The sequence below is a fragment of the Pelobates fuscus genome, chromosome 10 (genome assembly GCF_036172605.1).
Source record: "Pelobates fuscus isolate aPelFus1 chromosome 10, aPelFus1.pri, whole genome shotgun sequence".
In the NCBI taxonomy this organism is placed as follows: domain Eukaryota; kingdom Metazoa; phylum Chordata; class Amphibia; order Anura; family Pelobatidae; genus Pelobates; species Pelobates fuscus.
In genome coordinates, this window is record NC_086326.1 from 57456016 (window position 1) to 57469103 (window position 13088).

Below are 13088 nucleotides of genomic sequence, written 5' to 3' on the forward strand. Positions count from 1 at the left end.
ATTTTTATTGGTCAGTGGAGTGTCCCTTTTATTGTGAAAACCTGTACACTGAAAGAATTATCTTGATTTCTGTATTATGCAGAATAAATAACGGTTCAGGCACTCTGGGATAACAAAAAATAGCAGCTTTATTGGGGCAAAAATGGCAACGTTTCGACCCTACCAGGTCTTTATCAAGTTCTTTATTTTGCATATCTTGGAAGGAAGGCCTGGTCAGCCCTGGCTTCAGAGCACCTCGGTTACCTGGTTGGTTCGGTATCCCGTACGTCTCTACTCTTGATTTCCAGAATGTGACATTTTAAAAGTAAAATTAAACACTTTGGAAAACTCCTTTAAATTGTTCAAAATTCAATTTGCCCTTAAACTGAAGTTTTCATTTACTTATAACTATTTACATTTCAAATCTAACTTACTTGACTAAAACTTAGTATTCTAATATGCTATTAGATTTTAACTAAAACTTCTACATTGTTTTGGGTCAATTTTTGTCAGTTTTTTTTTTTTTTTTTTTATCAAATTGTATGTTGTACTCAGTGAAGGTAAAACCAAAATTAAATAAAATAGTATAAGTTGACAACTTAACACTAAGGGGTTACACTGATGTTGCACCTGATCTTTACAAGGCCTGGTGAAGTAAACCCCCTCAAAAATTTCCAAGCTAATAATCAAGACTCAATTCGTTGTAAAGTATCTTATTGATCACCAACTATTACAAGAACTGCAAGACCGCTATTGATTAAGCTGATTTTTAAACTACTTGTAAAATTAAAGTGACATGCATCATTTTGAGACAAAGCTTTAGCTTTGAATGAGACAGTTGCCTCACAGTGCAGGCTGCAAAGCAGGTAAATGTGGTTTCGTTTTTAAACTTACCTGCTTTTTTTTTTTTTATGCTTTCCACACCCACTCCATGGGGGACACTGATCTAACCAATCAGTGTTCTATCCCTAAGAATGCTGAAAAAATGCATTGGGCGTACCCGAGAGATTTAAACATGTGCAGTTGTTGGATCTCTTCAACTTGCAACATCTTTACAAAGGGAGAAGTTAGGGGGTCTGAGAAACATGTTAATGCAGATCAGGCTTTGGTGTCGGATTTGTCTCTCTAAAAAATAATTATCAAGTGATGTATGTCTCTTTAGGCTGAAACATTGCTCAATGGTATTTAATTTTTAGGTGGTTCCTAATCTGAACATTTATGTTAAGTAAATATCTCCTGCATTCCAGCAGGTAGAGAAACAACTAATGTCATGCCAGGATGCACATTGACATGGCACAGAACCTACAGTGGTGAGAACCGTTAGAAAGATTCCATATTCCATTGCAGTATTTTACTTTAACGTTACTGTCCCTTTAATTTTAATTTCACAATGTCTTGGTTTCACTGTTTGTTGTTTGTTTGTGGAAATGATTTTTGTGCTGATACAGTGTGATTTTGATGTTTCTGTGCATCCCTACAATATGTTGATGGTCTCTTTATAGTGCTGACAATGTGAGTAAGAATTGCTGTGTTTTTATTTCATTATTGATTATTAGCTTGATAAACTATTCTCTACAATTCTGCAATGAGATCTGCAAGATTGTATTTAATAAAGGTTCTACGCTGTAAGCAACTTTATTCTGTAAGCCGTTTAAAACTCACTTCTAAACTATCTATAATCGTTTTATGTAATCCTGTAAATAAGCAGTCGTAATGGAGTTTACTTGCAATTATTAGATTTGTAAACCATAATATTCACTCTAGAAACCAACATAGCTGACTTTATAATATATTAATAAATATATATATAATATAATGCAGTATTGATGTGGTGGTCACTTTATCATTCCTAAGGGAAGGAATATAATTCCCACCGGTTCATAGCACATTAATGTTCTAAATTAGTGATTTTTAAATTGCGACTTATTAGCCATCATGCAGGAGTAATGAAGATTTAGTTACCTAGGGATAAGGCGGTAACAGTCAGCACCTTTTTTATTAAATGGACACTATAGTCACCAACAAAACTACAGCTTAATGTAGTTGTCCTGGTCAGCATAGTGAGTCCCTGCAGGCTTTTTGATTTAAACATTGCATTTTCATAGAAAAGGCAATGTTTAAATTGTTCCCTAAGGACACCTCGAGTGGCAGTCACTCAGACAGCCACTAGAGGTACTTCCTGGATCAGTGCTGCACAATGTGCAGCCTGACATTCAGCATCTCCACTGAACTTTCCCCGTAGAGATGCAATGAGTCGATTGGCCAGTGCAGCATGTGGCTCCACCCCCTTACCCTGCCTCCTTGGCGGATATCAGGGGACAGGGCGAGGGTGGAATAAAGGTAAGTTTTACCCTATTTAGGAGGGATTGGGGGGGTGCGGAAACCTAAATACGGTTTTAAGCACTATAGGGTCAGGAATACATGTTTGTATTCCTGACCCCATAAGGTTTATCCAGTATTTTAAACTTATGGGAATCATGTCATATATATATATATATATATATACGCTACAGCTAGTGATAAAATTTGACAAACGGAAGCAATTCACTTACTCTGTTATATTTACAGCTCCTTTTTATTCGCCTAAGATTTGAAATCCCAAGTCAATTCCCAACAATTTACAATTTAATGAACAACCCCGTTAAAATAAATATCCTAATTTAAATTAATGTGTTAGTGGCTGATGAGCCATAACACCGCATGATTAAGGCATTCTAAAGCTATAGAGCAAAACAGGGGTATTCAAAGAATGTTTAACACGTTACATCATGTTTTAAGCATTCTTTTTCCATATCACATATCTTACTGCTTGCTGTTCTATAATATCACTTACTGATCTGTGTACAAAGTCTGTAAACACCTTATATCATAATACATTTTTGTTTTCACAGATACACAGAAGAATTGCATGAGAACATTTTATTTTCTAGCCGGTTTCCCCGATTTCTTCAAAATGGATACCTTTTTCTTCTCTACTGTGGTAAGCTCATATTTGCATGGCTATAAGTATTTACCAATAAGCATAATGTTGTAAAATGAGATCAACCTTCGAAAATTTAGACCGAAATTGCTGTGTTTGAAAAAAATTTAAATATTCATTGATTCACAGCCTTCTCCAGCGTGGCAATGTTCACTACATTTGCAGGTTGGTTGCCAAATAAACAGAACTGTTTCACACTTTTTAGTAAATTAAACTCCTAATAAAATGAAAAATAATAGTAAAACTATTATAGTTCCATAAATTATCTGGAAGTCAAGCAAAATATGTTATAATTTAGTTATTATATCACGTGACTACTGCTTATTTAAATTGTTACTGTCTTACCTTCAGGAGCTAAACCATTTTTAAACAGTTAAACCCTGAGTTTGGTTCGATGGACGACCAACATCTCTTCCTCCTCACTGACTTCCACCCAACTGTCTCTGTATGAGGACAGTTTGACGGGCAGCCGGTGATAAACTAAGGATGTCAGCTGACGCTCTATTCCTGCCACTGGCTGCGCATTGAGAGAAATAGTACATACTAATGCAAGAATTGATCTAGTTTATTTTATTTATTTTTTTAAATGCAATGTATAATACAATTTAATTTCAGTTACGTAATTTAATACTACCTATTCCAGTGTTTCCCAACCCAGTCCTCAAGGCACACCTACCAGTCCAGGATTTAAGGATTACCCAGTTTTGTCTAAGGTGTTTTTTCTTTTTTTCTAAAAACACCTTAGACAAAACTGGGTAATCCTTAAATCCTGGACTGGTAGGTGTGCCTTGAGGACTGGGTTGGGAAACACTGACCTATTCTACTAGCCACATTACTAGTAAGCATTTAGATGCAGTTTTTTTCTCAAGTTTAAGTTTGGGTGCCTGGCGTATTTCCAAGCTCGGCCACACACTGGTAGCCACACTGATGTTCACGTGCACCTGACCTGCATGTGTTGTGATCTGGCCCGGAGAGCTTTGCTCAGACGACAGATTGCGATGAATGCCGAGTCAGGCACAGATGTGAACAGAAAGCAGCAGTGCGGCAATGAAATACAGACGGATCCAAAAGTGTCCCAAGTAGATCAGATTTTATTCTGAATGAGTATGCATTGTAGTATTATTATTTGTACATTCTAGAACTGTTTGTAAAATAGTCAGTTTCACCCATGAATTCTATTTAACGAATATGATGAGTTACTTCCTAAATGTGAGCACCTGCATATATACAAATATAAAAAATAAAAATAAAAACTTGGATTTGTTTTAACTTTAATTATGGACATGGTGTTTGGAGATGGTATTGTTCTTTTAAAATTATCAGGAAGTTCGGTAGTACTGTACACTACAAAACCATGGGGTTTTAATCTAGTTGACACTGCAAGAATTAATGAGGTTTTATAAAGGCAAAGTACAATTTCCATTCCTTAATTTGGCTATGCCTTTTTTGTTTTTCCATTGGCATCTAATTTCTTATATAGAACATAAATATAAAACAATTTAATTATGCCAGACAAAAATAATGCACATCTGCCAGTTAACTCTAGATGAAATTGAAAGTGGTATAATGAGTCATCTTCCATTTTTCTATTTTCCAGTTGATGATTTGTTGGCAACTTTGGAGTAGATGTGAAGGAAGACATGAATCATTATATCTGTTTAGAGTTGAGGTTACTTGGCAAGCATACCATAGAATGAAAATATCTAATACAATGTAAAGTGAACTTTCAGAAGGTCTCCTGAAGTATAGAGAGCAATCACTCACAAATCTTAACGTTGCAATCAACTATATATTTTTTTTAATAAAAACCATCAAATAAAAATTAGATTTTTCAAGAGTACTATAGCTATCAAAACTCTAGCTCTTCCTGCTTCATGTATTTTGGCACCAGCGTCTACTATAACCAACTGAACTCAACTGGAGGGCAAGAGCATTGCAGAAAGCAGGACCAGATTAACATTGGGGCTGATGGAGCTGAAGTTCAAGGCCCATGCCAATCAAATAGGCCCTTTGATAAAAAAAAAAAAATGTTTTTACATTTTTACTATTCTTTACACGCTCTTGCTTTATGCAGTGGAAATTAAGTTTGGAGACTTTAGAGGGATCTAGAGGAAAAACACGTGTGAAATTGGATCAAATAAAGCTGACGTTTCCCACTGTGCAAATACTCTTGCTGCTTTTGTCTTTCTAATACTGTGGCATGTCCCCTGTCTTCTACACTCACTTCATCCACCTTTTCCCTGTCCCAGACTGCATACCAGCTGCTCATGCCTGCTAGCAAGAAGGTAAGGACAGGAGTGAACAAGTGAGTGTTAGTGGACAGTCCCCAGAAAGTGTAGAGCAAGTGCATCATTATCATTTGGGCCACGCTCAGGGCACTGTCTGCACAGTGCGGCTCTAGTTGGCCAGCCTGCATGATTATCAGGCAGTTTGACATGCAGTCACCCCAGGCTGATATTCTAATTCTTTGGGCAGACCCACCTCCCTTCTGGGCATGTCCGCCTCTTTTTCATGGTGCTGCTTACATGATCCAGGGGAATCATTATATGTGTATCTTGAGTGTTTATCTGCCTGTAAATGTGTACACGTGTCTGAGAGTATGTCAGGGGAAGAACACGCCATTTGTTTTGTAAATGGTTTTGTAAGATGTCTGATGGAGCATTGAGCAGGATATCCATATCTGTCCACAAAAATGTGTTCTTTGACAACTTTCTATTGTGGGTTAAATGCAATACAGTTTAATTATACAACGCAAAATACTCTCCTGCTCCTCTGCCAAATAATACTAGATGACATTATAAAATGATGCTACTATCCATTTTCCATTGTTCAGAATTGTTCATTTCCTTATTTGCTGGCAACATTGGTGTACTTTTGAATAATTTATTACTTTTCTAGTTCAAACCATAAGACAAGGAAGTCAGTTTCATAGACTTGTTCATTGTTCAGTCTCTTAGAATCTTCATAATATTCATAGAATCTGCTGCTACGAAGAAGTACTTTAAAATAAAATCTAAGAAGCAATTACATAGTAAACATCTTGGGCAAATTCCAAAATAGTATATACACATTCTATCCTTACTTTGCAATGTAAAAAATGAGATTCTGTTCATGAAGCACAACTTATCTCCCTCATGGTTGTTGAATTTTATTTTAGACCATAATTAAATATTTCGACTCAGGATCCTCAATCTGTCCCTAATCATTACTGCATTATTGTGAATCCTTCTTACCTCCTCCTGTGCAGAAGGAAACTATACAAGAAAATTTCAAGGAGTAGTGTTATTAACTAGTACTATAGTACAAAGATGTATTCCACCTCCAGGGACATCAACCGATTGGGGCAACTTAATGTGCATGCGATGCGCCACACCTACATTAGGCCTACTGAAAACGATTCTGAAAACAATGGACATCCTCATGCAAAGTGTTAGAATGTCCAGTGTCTTTTCACGGAGTCAAACTCCGTGAAATAGCAGACAGTGCCTCTAGTGGCTGCCTGGAAGCCAGTCACTAGAAGCCGCCTTAACTTTGCAATGTATATATTACAGTTTCTCTCAAACTGCAATGTTTTACATTGCAGGGCTGAGGGGAACAGAGACACTGATCTCAGACCACTTCAATTAGATGAAGTGGTCTGGATGCTAGTGTCCATTTAATACATTATAACAACCAGGAATGCCAATTCGTGCAGAACACATATTTTTGTAAACTGCTATAGCAGCCTGCAAAGCCCTGTATAGTACAAATCGTAAGTATAAACAGTACCTATTGTATGTGGACATGTATGCACACAGACACATACAGACTTAATTTATATATTCTAAAATTTGTATGAAGCTGCACTACTGGCTACAGCAGTGGTAAGGTCCAGTTCGAATCCTAGTCAGACCACCCTACCAGTAAGAGTCACTGGGCAGGACACACAACGATATATGTCCACTTACCTAAAATCCTCATAGATTCTAAGCTCATTTGAGCAAGACCTTCAAATACCCCCTTTCTATAATTGTAAGGCGCTATGGTGCTATATAAATGTTAATAATAACTGTTAAAATTATTCTGAGGTTCTTTACTAAGGCCTATATGCAGGGTATTTGACAATTTTAATTGTCTATAAATAAAAGGGTCATATGCCTCTATGCAAATATATTCTAGTCTGGGTCTGAAATCATCAATCCTGCATGATAATGTAGTCTATAAAGCTTATCATCCCCCAATAATTATGTAAAGAAAGACAAATAAATGACCATTCAAAAATTGTGTACATTTCTATCTCTGAAAAGTATTTTACACACACAAATGCTATTTTATAAAACATTTAAGTAATAACTCTCCACCCAATGTTTATAATAGATATGACGCTCATATTTAAAACCACAACTGCCAGCTATAAAAAAATATGCTTTTCCACATCTTCAACAGTGTAATAAAACTTTTCAAAAATATACATGATTTTCAAACAACATACGGGGGAAAAAATCAATTATATTCACACTTTTATAAATAATAAAAAAAAAAACTGTGAATTGCTCTAAATCAAATTTCACATACACTGCTAATCTCTTATTTTATTCAGTCCAACATGCCCTTAGTAAATTCAGAAAACAACAGTTTTCAGGTACAAAAAATAAAAAAATTAATACAACAAACAAAAGACCTGATTGCCTTAAAGATGAATTGATAATAAAACAGTAGTCCTCTGGAGGGAGCTAGCACACTAGAGTGTTGAATATTACTTGAATAACTAGTCTTATTTTTGTTGAAAGAATTACTGGCTAAATATTTTTGCATGCAGACAGTCAAAGTCAACAAGGGTTGCTACAGAAGCTCGGGTAGATAGACTTCTAGTAGAGTCTGAATTAAAAATTATGTGTGATTCATTTTTGTTTTTTTTTATTATTGGTCTAAAATGTTTAATTTTACAAACAAACTACCCAGATTTTAAAATAAATAAGGAATCTCCAGAGACCCAGAACAATGAAGAAGACATGTGTGAGAAGAAATCAGACTGTAATGTAGCAATGATTCCTGAATAAAGCACAAAAAATGCCTATTAACTATGAAGCAAATTGTAGCTATCTGACATCAAACTTGTGATGTTTTAGGGCAAAAGAACTGGAGACATTTCCAGTTGTGCTAAATTTGACACAGCTATTAAAGGATCACTATAGTGCCAGGAAAACAAACTTGTTTTCCTGTCTCTATAGGGTCATTAGGTCCCCCCCCCCCACCCTCTAAATCCCCTTCAGCCACTTACCTTTCTCCAGCGCCGGGCTCCTTCTGCGCTGGTGACCTCTCCTCCCACTGCTGACGTCAGATCCGCATGCACAGCAAGAGCCGTGCTTTCAAACCGCCTATAGGAAAGCATTACTCAATGTTTTCTACGGACATCAAACATTTTCTCACTGTGACTTTCACAGTGAGAATCGCGGAAGCGGCTCATGCGACAGTCAGTGAGACAGCCACTAGAGGCTGGATTAACACTCAGTGTAAACATAGCAGTTTCTCTGAAACTGCTATGTTTTCAGCTGCAAGGTTAAAACTAGAGGGACCTGGCACCCAGACCACTTAATTGAGCTGAAATGTTCTGGGTGCCTATAGTGGTCCTTTAACTAAAGTGAGAATTCAACGTGAATTTTAAATTCAAATGTCTCAAATTAGCTATTCTGGCCTTAAATTAAAAATTCCCTTTACATTCTTACTTTAGTAAACAATACTAATAAAATTTTTCAGGTTAGTTGTCTACCCACAGCAGCACACGAAACTCTGAAATTCAAACAATCACAATTATTTACTGGCAAAACTTTAACACACGTTGACGTAAGGATCGGTCTGCTGTATTTACAGACATAGGGTGGAATTTGCTGCAAATACAGTCTTTAGTCAAGTTACAGCACACACTGTACCTAGCACATAAGCTACATATTGCTGCATATGCTGTAAATAAACATAGTACTACACTTCTATGTTATGAAATATTGTTTTTATATTTAGCCGAGATCACTTTATATAAATGGCATTTGTATATAATACTACTAGCATGTTGAGACCAGAGTATTATGTATTTTAGTTCTTGAAAGATTTTTATTTTTTTTAAATAGAATTTAAGAATAAAAAATTTAATGATTAAAGGGACACTCCAGGCACCCAGACCACTTCTGCTCATTGGAGTGGTCTGGGTGCCAACTCCCACTACCCTTAACCCTGCAAGTGTAATTATTGCAGTTTTTCATAAACTGCAATATTTACATTGCAGGGTTAACTCCACCTCTAGTGGCTGTCTATTAGACAGCCACTAGAGGTCACTTCCTGGGTTCTAGCACAGGTTTCCTGTGCTAGAGCGTCGCTGGACGTCCTCACGCTGTGTGAGGACCTCCAGCGTCGCTCAAAACCCCATAGGAAAGCATTGAAATGATTTTTCAATGCTTTCCTATGGGGAGACGTAATGCGCATGCGCGGAATTTCCGCGCATGCGCATTAGGTCTCCTCGGCCGGTGAGCGAGATTAGTCTCGCCCACCGGCCGACGTAATCACTAGGAGGAGCGTCGCGGAGGCGGAGACAGCGGCGAGGGACATCGCCGCTGTCCCAGGTAAGTGACTGAAGGGGTTTTCACCCCTTCAGTAACCGGGGATTGGTGAGTGGGAGGGAGAGGGACCCTCCAGTGCCAGAAAAACGGATCGTTTTTCTGGCACTGGAGTTTCCCTTTAATGTAAAAATCAAAGCTGAATTTTTATTGGGTGCTTGTTTTTTATAGCCAATAGTTATTATTATTATTTATATAGCGCCAACAAATTCCACATCACTGTACAATGGGTGGACTAACAAACATGTAATTGTAACCAGACAAGTTGGTCACACAGGAACAGAGGGGTTGAGGGCCCTGCTCAATGAGCTTACATGCTAGAGGGACTGGGGTAAAGGGACACAAAAGGTAAGTTTAGGAGCTTAGAAGTAGATTGATGGAATAGTAATTACTGGAGAGTTAGTGTGTTTTTTTTAATGATCGTTGCAGTGAGTTTTTAATAATTTTTTTGAAGAAGTGGAGAGTGGGTGAGCGTCTATCGGAAAAGGGAAGTGAGTTCCACAGGAACGGTGCAGCCCTAGAGAAGTCTTGAAGGCGAGCATCAGAGGTGGGCGTACGAACAGAGGATAGACAATTCGGCAGAGCATAGAGGCCTAGACGGGACATATTTGTGTATTAGGGAGAATAGATAAGTTGAAGCAGCACTACGTAGAGATTTGAAAGCAAGAACCACAGTTTTAAATTGAGCCATATATCTTAATGAAAGCCCATGCAGGCACTGACAGAGGGGTGAGGCATAGAACACAAATTATGGTCAATGACATTGGACATAGGAATAAACCAATTCTGTCAGCTACAAAATTCTCAGCTCATACAGTAGTAAAACAAAAACAGTTCTTTTTCACGTGCAGTTGTACTTTTCATAATATGTTAAATTATGTAATGTGGACTTAAGAAAAAGCGTGTGACCTTTTACTAAAAATAAAAGTGACATCATCATTGTGGTTTGGCAAGTCACCAAATACAGCCTTAAAGGGACACTATAGTCACCCAGACCACTTCAGCTCAATGAAGTGGTCTGGGTGCCAGGTCCCTAAGGTTTTAACCCTTCAGATGTAAACATGGCAGTTTCAGAGAAACTGCCATGTTTACATTAGGGGTTAAGCCAACCTCTTGTGGCTGTCTTCCTGACAGCCGCTAGAGGCGCATCTGCGTTGCTGGATGCGAATTTCGCGTCCATAGGAAAGCATTGAGAAATGCTTTCCTATGGACTGTTTGAATGCGCGCGCGGCTCTTGCCGCGCATGCGCACTCCGCTCCACTCGGGAGCTGACGTCGGCGGGGGAGGAGAGGTCACCAGCGCTGAAGGAGCCCGGCACTGGAATAAGGTAAGCTGCTTGAAGCGGTTTTAACCCCTTCAGCGCCACGGGAGGTGGACCCTGAGGGTGGGGGCACCCTCAGGGCACTATTGTGTCAGGAAAACCCCTTTGTTTTCCTGACACTAGTGATCCTTTAAGGGTTTTTAACCATTTTTCTCAGTGTAATTTATTATCTAATTATTCATAACTTGAATGAACTAAAAATAGAACTAAATTGAATTATCTGGCAGTAATTTGGCTAGCACGCCATTGAGAAAAAAATTGTATGTAATGCAAAGTGTGAGTATACCAGATTTCCATGACAGTTGTACTTTAATTGGACATGGACTATTAAGGCTTTTTTAAATACATTATATATTATATGTATATGTAATATATAATACGTTATATTTGATTCTATTCATTTTGTTAATTTTAGCTGCAACAATTTATGTTATGTTATATTATGGTATTTACACACATAGCACACAGGTGCTGTGCAAGTTCTATATAATTTGCATGATAATTTTATTGGAGAGAGTCTTAAGTGAAATTTAGAGAGGTCACTATTCTCAAATAAAATACCATATTTTGCTATACTTTGCTATAGTTCTCCCTTTTTAAATACATAATATGACTAAGGTGGTCCAAAAGCCATTGGCACGGTAAAATTACAGAAAAATCATTGCCATATCGAATATACCAACTCTGGAGAAAAAAAAAGTAATTTTTGAAAGCTGGTGAGTAAAGATGGTGACAGGAGGAAAGAAACTAGAAGGAAAATTGTTTTCTTTACCAAATTGCCTTAACGTTTCCCATTAGGTCTAAATCAGACGTGCCTTTTATTAATAGGAAGAATTTAGGGCAGAGCTGTCAATCCTGGATCTCTGCATGCTACATTCAATTCATAAGGGCTTTATGTATATTGAGCTATAGGTTCTGATGAAGTTCACATAGATATTGACAGCTGTGGCTCAGCAGCATCTGTATTGCTATGGTTTGTAACTTTTAGAATATGTATTTCATTTAGCTCAAGGGGAAAAAAAATAATTTCATATACTACTCACAAGGCGAATGTATGAACCTCAAATTTATAAAAAGAGCATAACATGCCATATATGCATTGCTTTGTGCTAGCGGGCTTGCTAGCAAATGTATAAATTGGGAGAAAAAAACGATTTTAAAATGTGTCTTTCTTCCACCTCTCAGTCAAATCTTTGGCATGGACTATGCTAATGATTTAACTAACAAGGTAGAGTAAAAAATACTTACCATAGATGGCCCTTCTGCTCTCTAAGTCATAACAAACATGGTGTATCTGCCGTCACATTCTATGTTTCTATGTTTCATCCCCAACCAATGCAAATCACAGAAGATGGGACGAAGGAGGGCGGCCAGGAGGTGGGTATTACAAAAACAACTCCAAAGTGGCGCTGGAGATGAGGTGAGTATATCGCTGTATTTTACATTGAATAAGTCCTGTATTTCTGTGATACATGAGGAATTCAATGTATTTGGAGACGATGTAATCTATTGTCATTGCAGTTTCACTTTAAAAAGTCATCTCTTCTACATTACATATACCCTGTCCTGTTTTATGATCTTATGTCCATATTATATAGCATATTTACTATTTTATGAGTTTGTAAGGAAACTTCTATTTTAGCATTTGAGAACATCATATATATATCAGGGAGCCTTTCAGATCCTTTGTCCCAGAGATCTATCTATACGAGGATAGAAAATGGTGGTTACTATGTGAAAAGGCAGAGGACCCAATGAAAGGAGAACGTCCCCATTGCCATCCAGGTGTATTACTCAAACACCCCTGAAGATTTAAGATAAAAAGAAAAAAATGCATGTTTCAGTACTGTTCCACTTTCTTTTAAATGCATTTTATTTTATCAAGCATTGCAAAATCTTGAAGTGAACTTCAGAGTGAAATATTATAAGTCAGCTAGTTTTTTTTAATTCACTCATCTATGAGAATATTAACTGATTACTTCTTTGATCTTTTCACACAGCTCTGTCATGTTAAGACGTTCTAGACAGACTTAATCTCTTTATTCTGTCAATGGCAGAGATGAATCTTTGTCTTGAAAATATGCCTAATTAGTCTTTGCGTATCTGTCCTTGCATGCCCTGTAAGGCAAAAAGTTGGTGTGTGAACCAACAACAAATCAAAAATATATCTTACAAAATAAGTCTCAGTTGTTGTTATACAGGTGAAAAAAAAAAAAGGTTC

General features: G+C 37.3%; 1 protein-coding gene across 1 annotated transcript in view; it reads left to right on the forward strand.

The window, feature by feature from the left end:
* The first annotated feature begins 2852 nt into the window (after positions 1-2852).
* The window catches only part of RHOBTB1 (Rho related BTB domain containing 1), a 51984-nt gene continuing 41748 nt past the window's right edge, over positions 2853-13088 (forward strand). The window contains exon 1 of the mRNA XM_063435207.1: positions 2853-2959. The gene's annotated coding sequence lies outside the window, so the exon portion shown is untranslated. The remainder of the gene's footprint in view (positions 2960-13088) is intronic.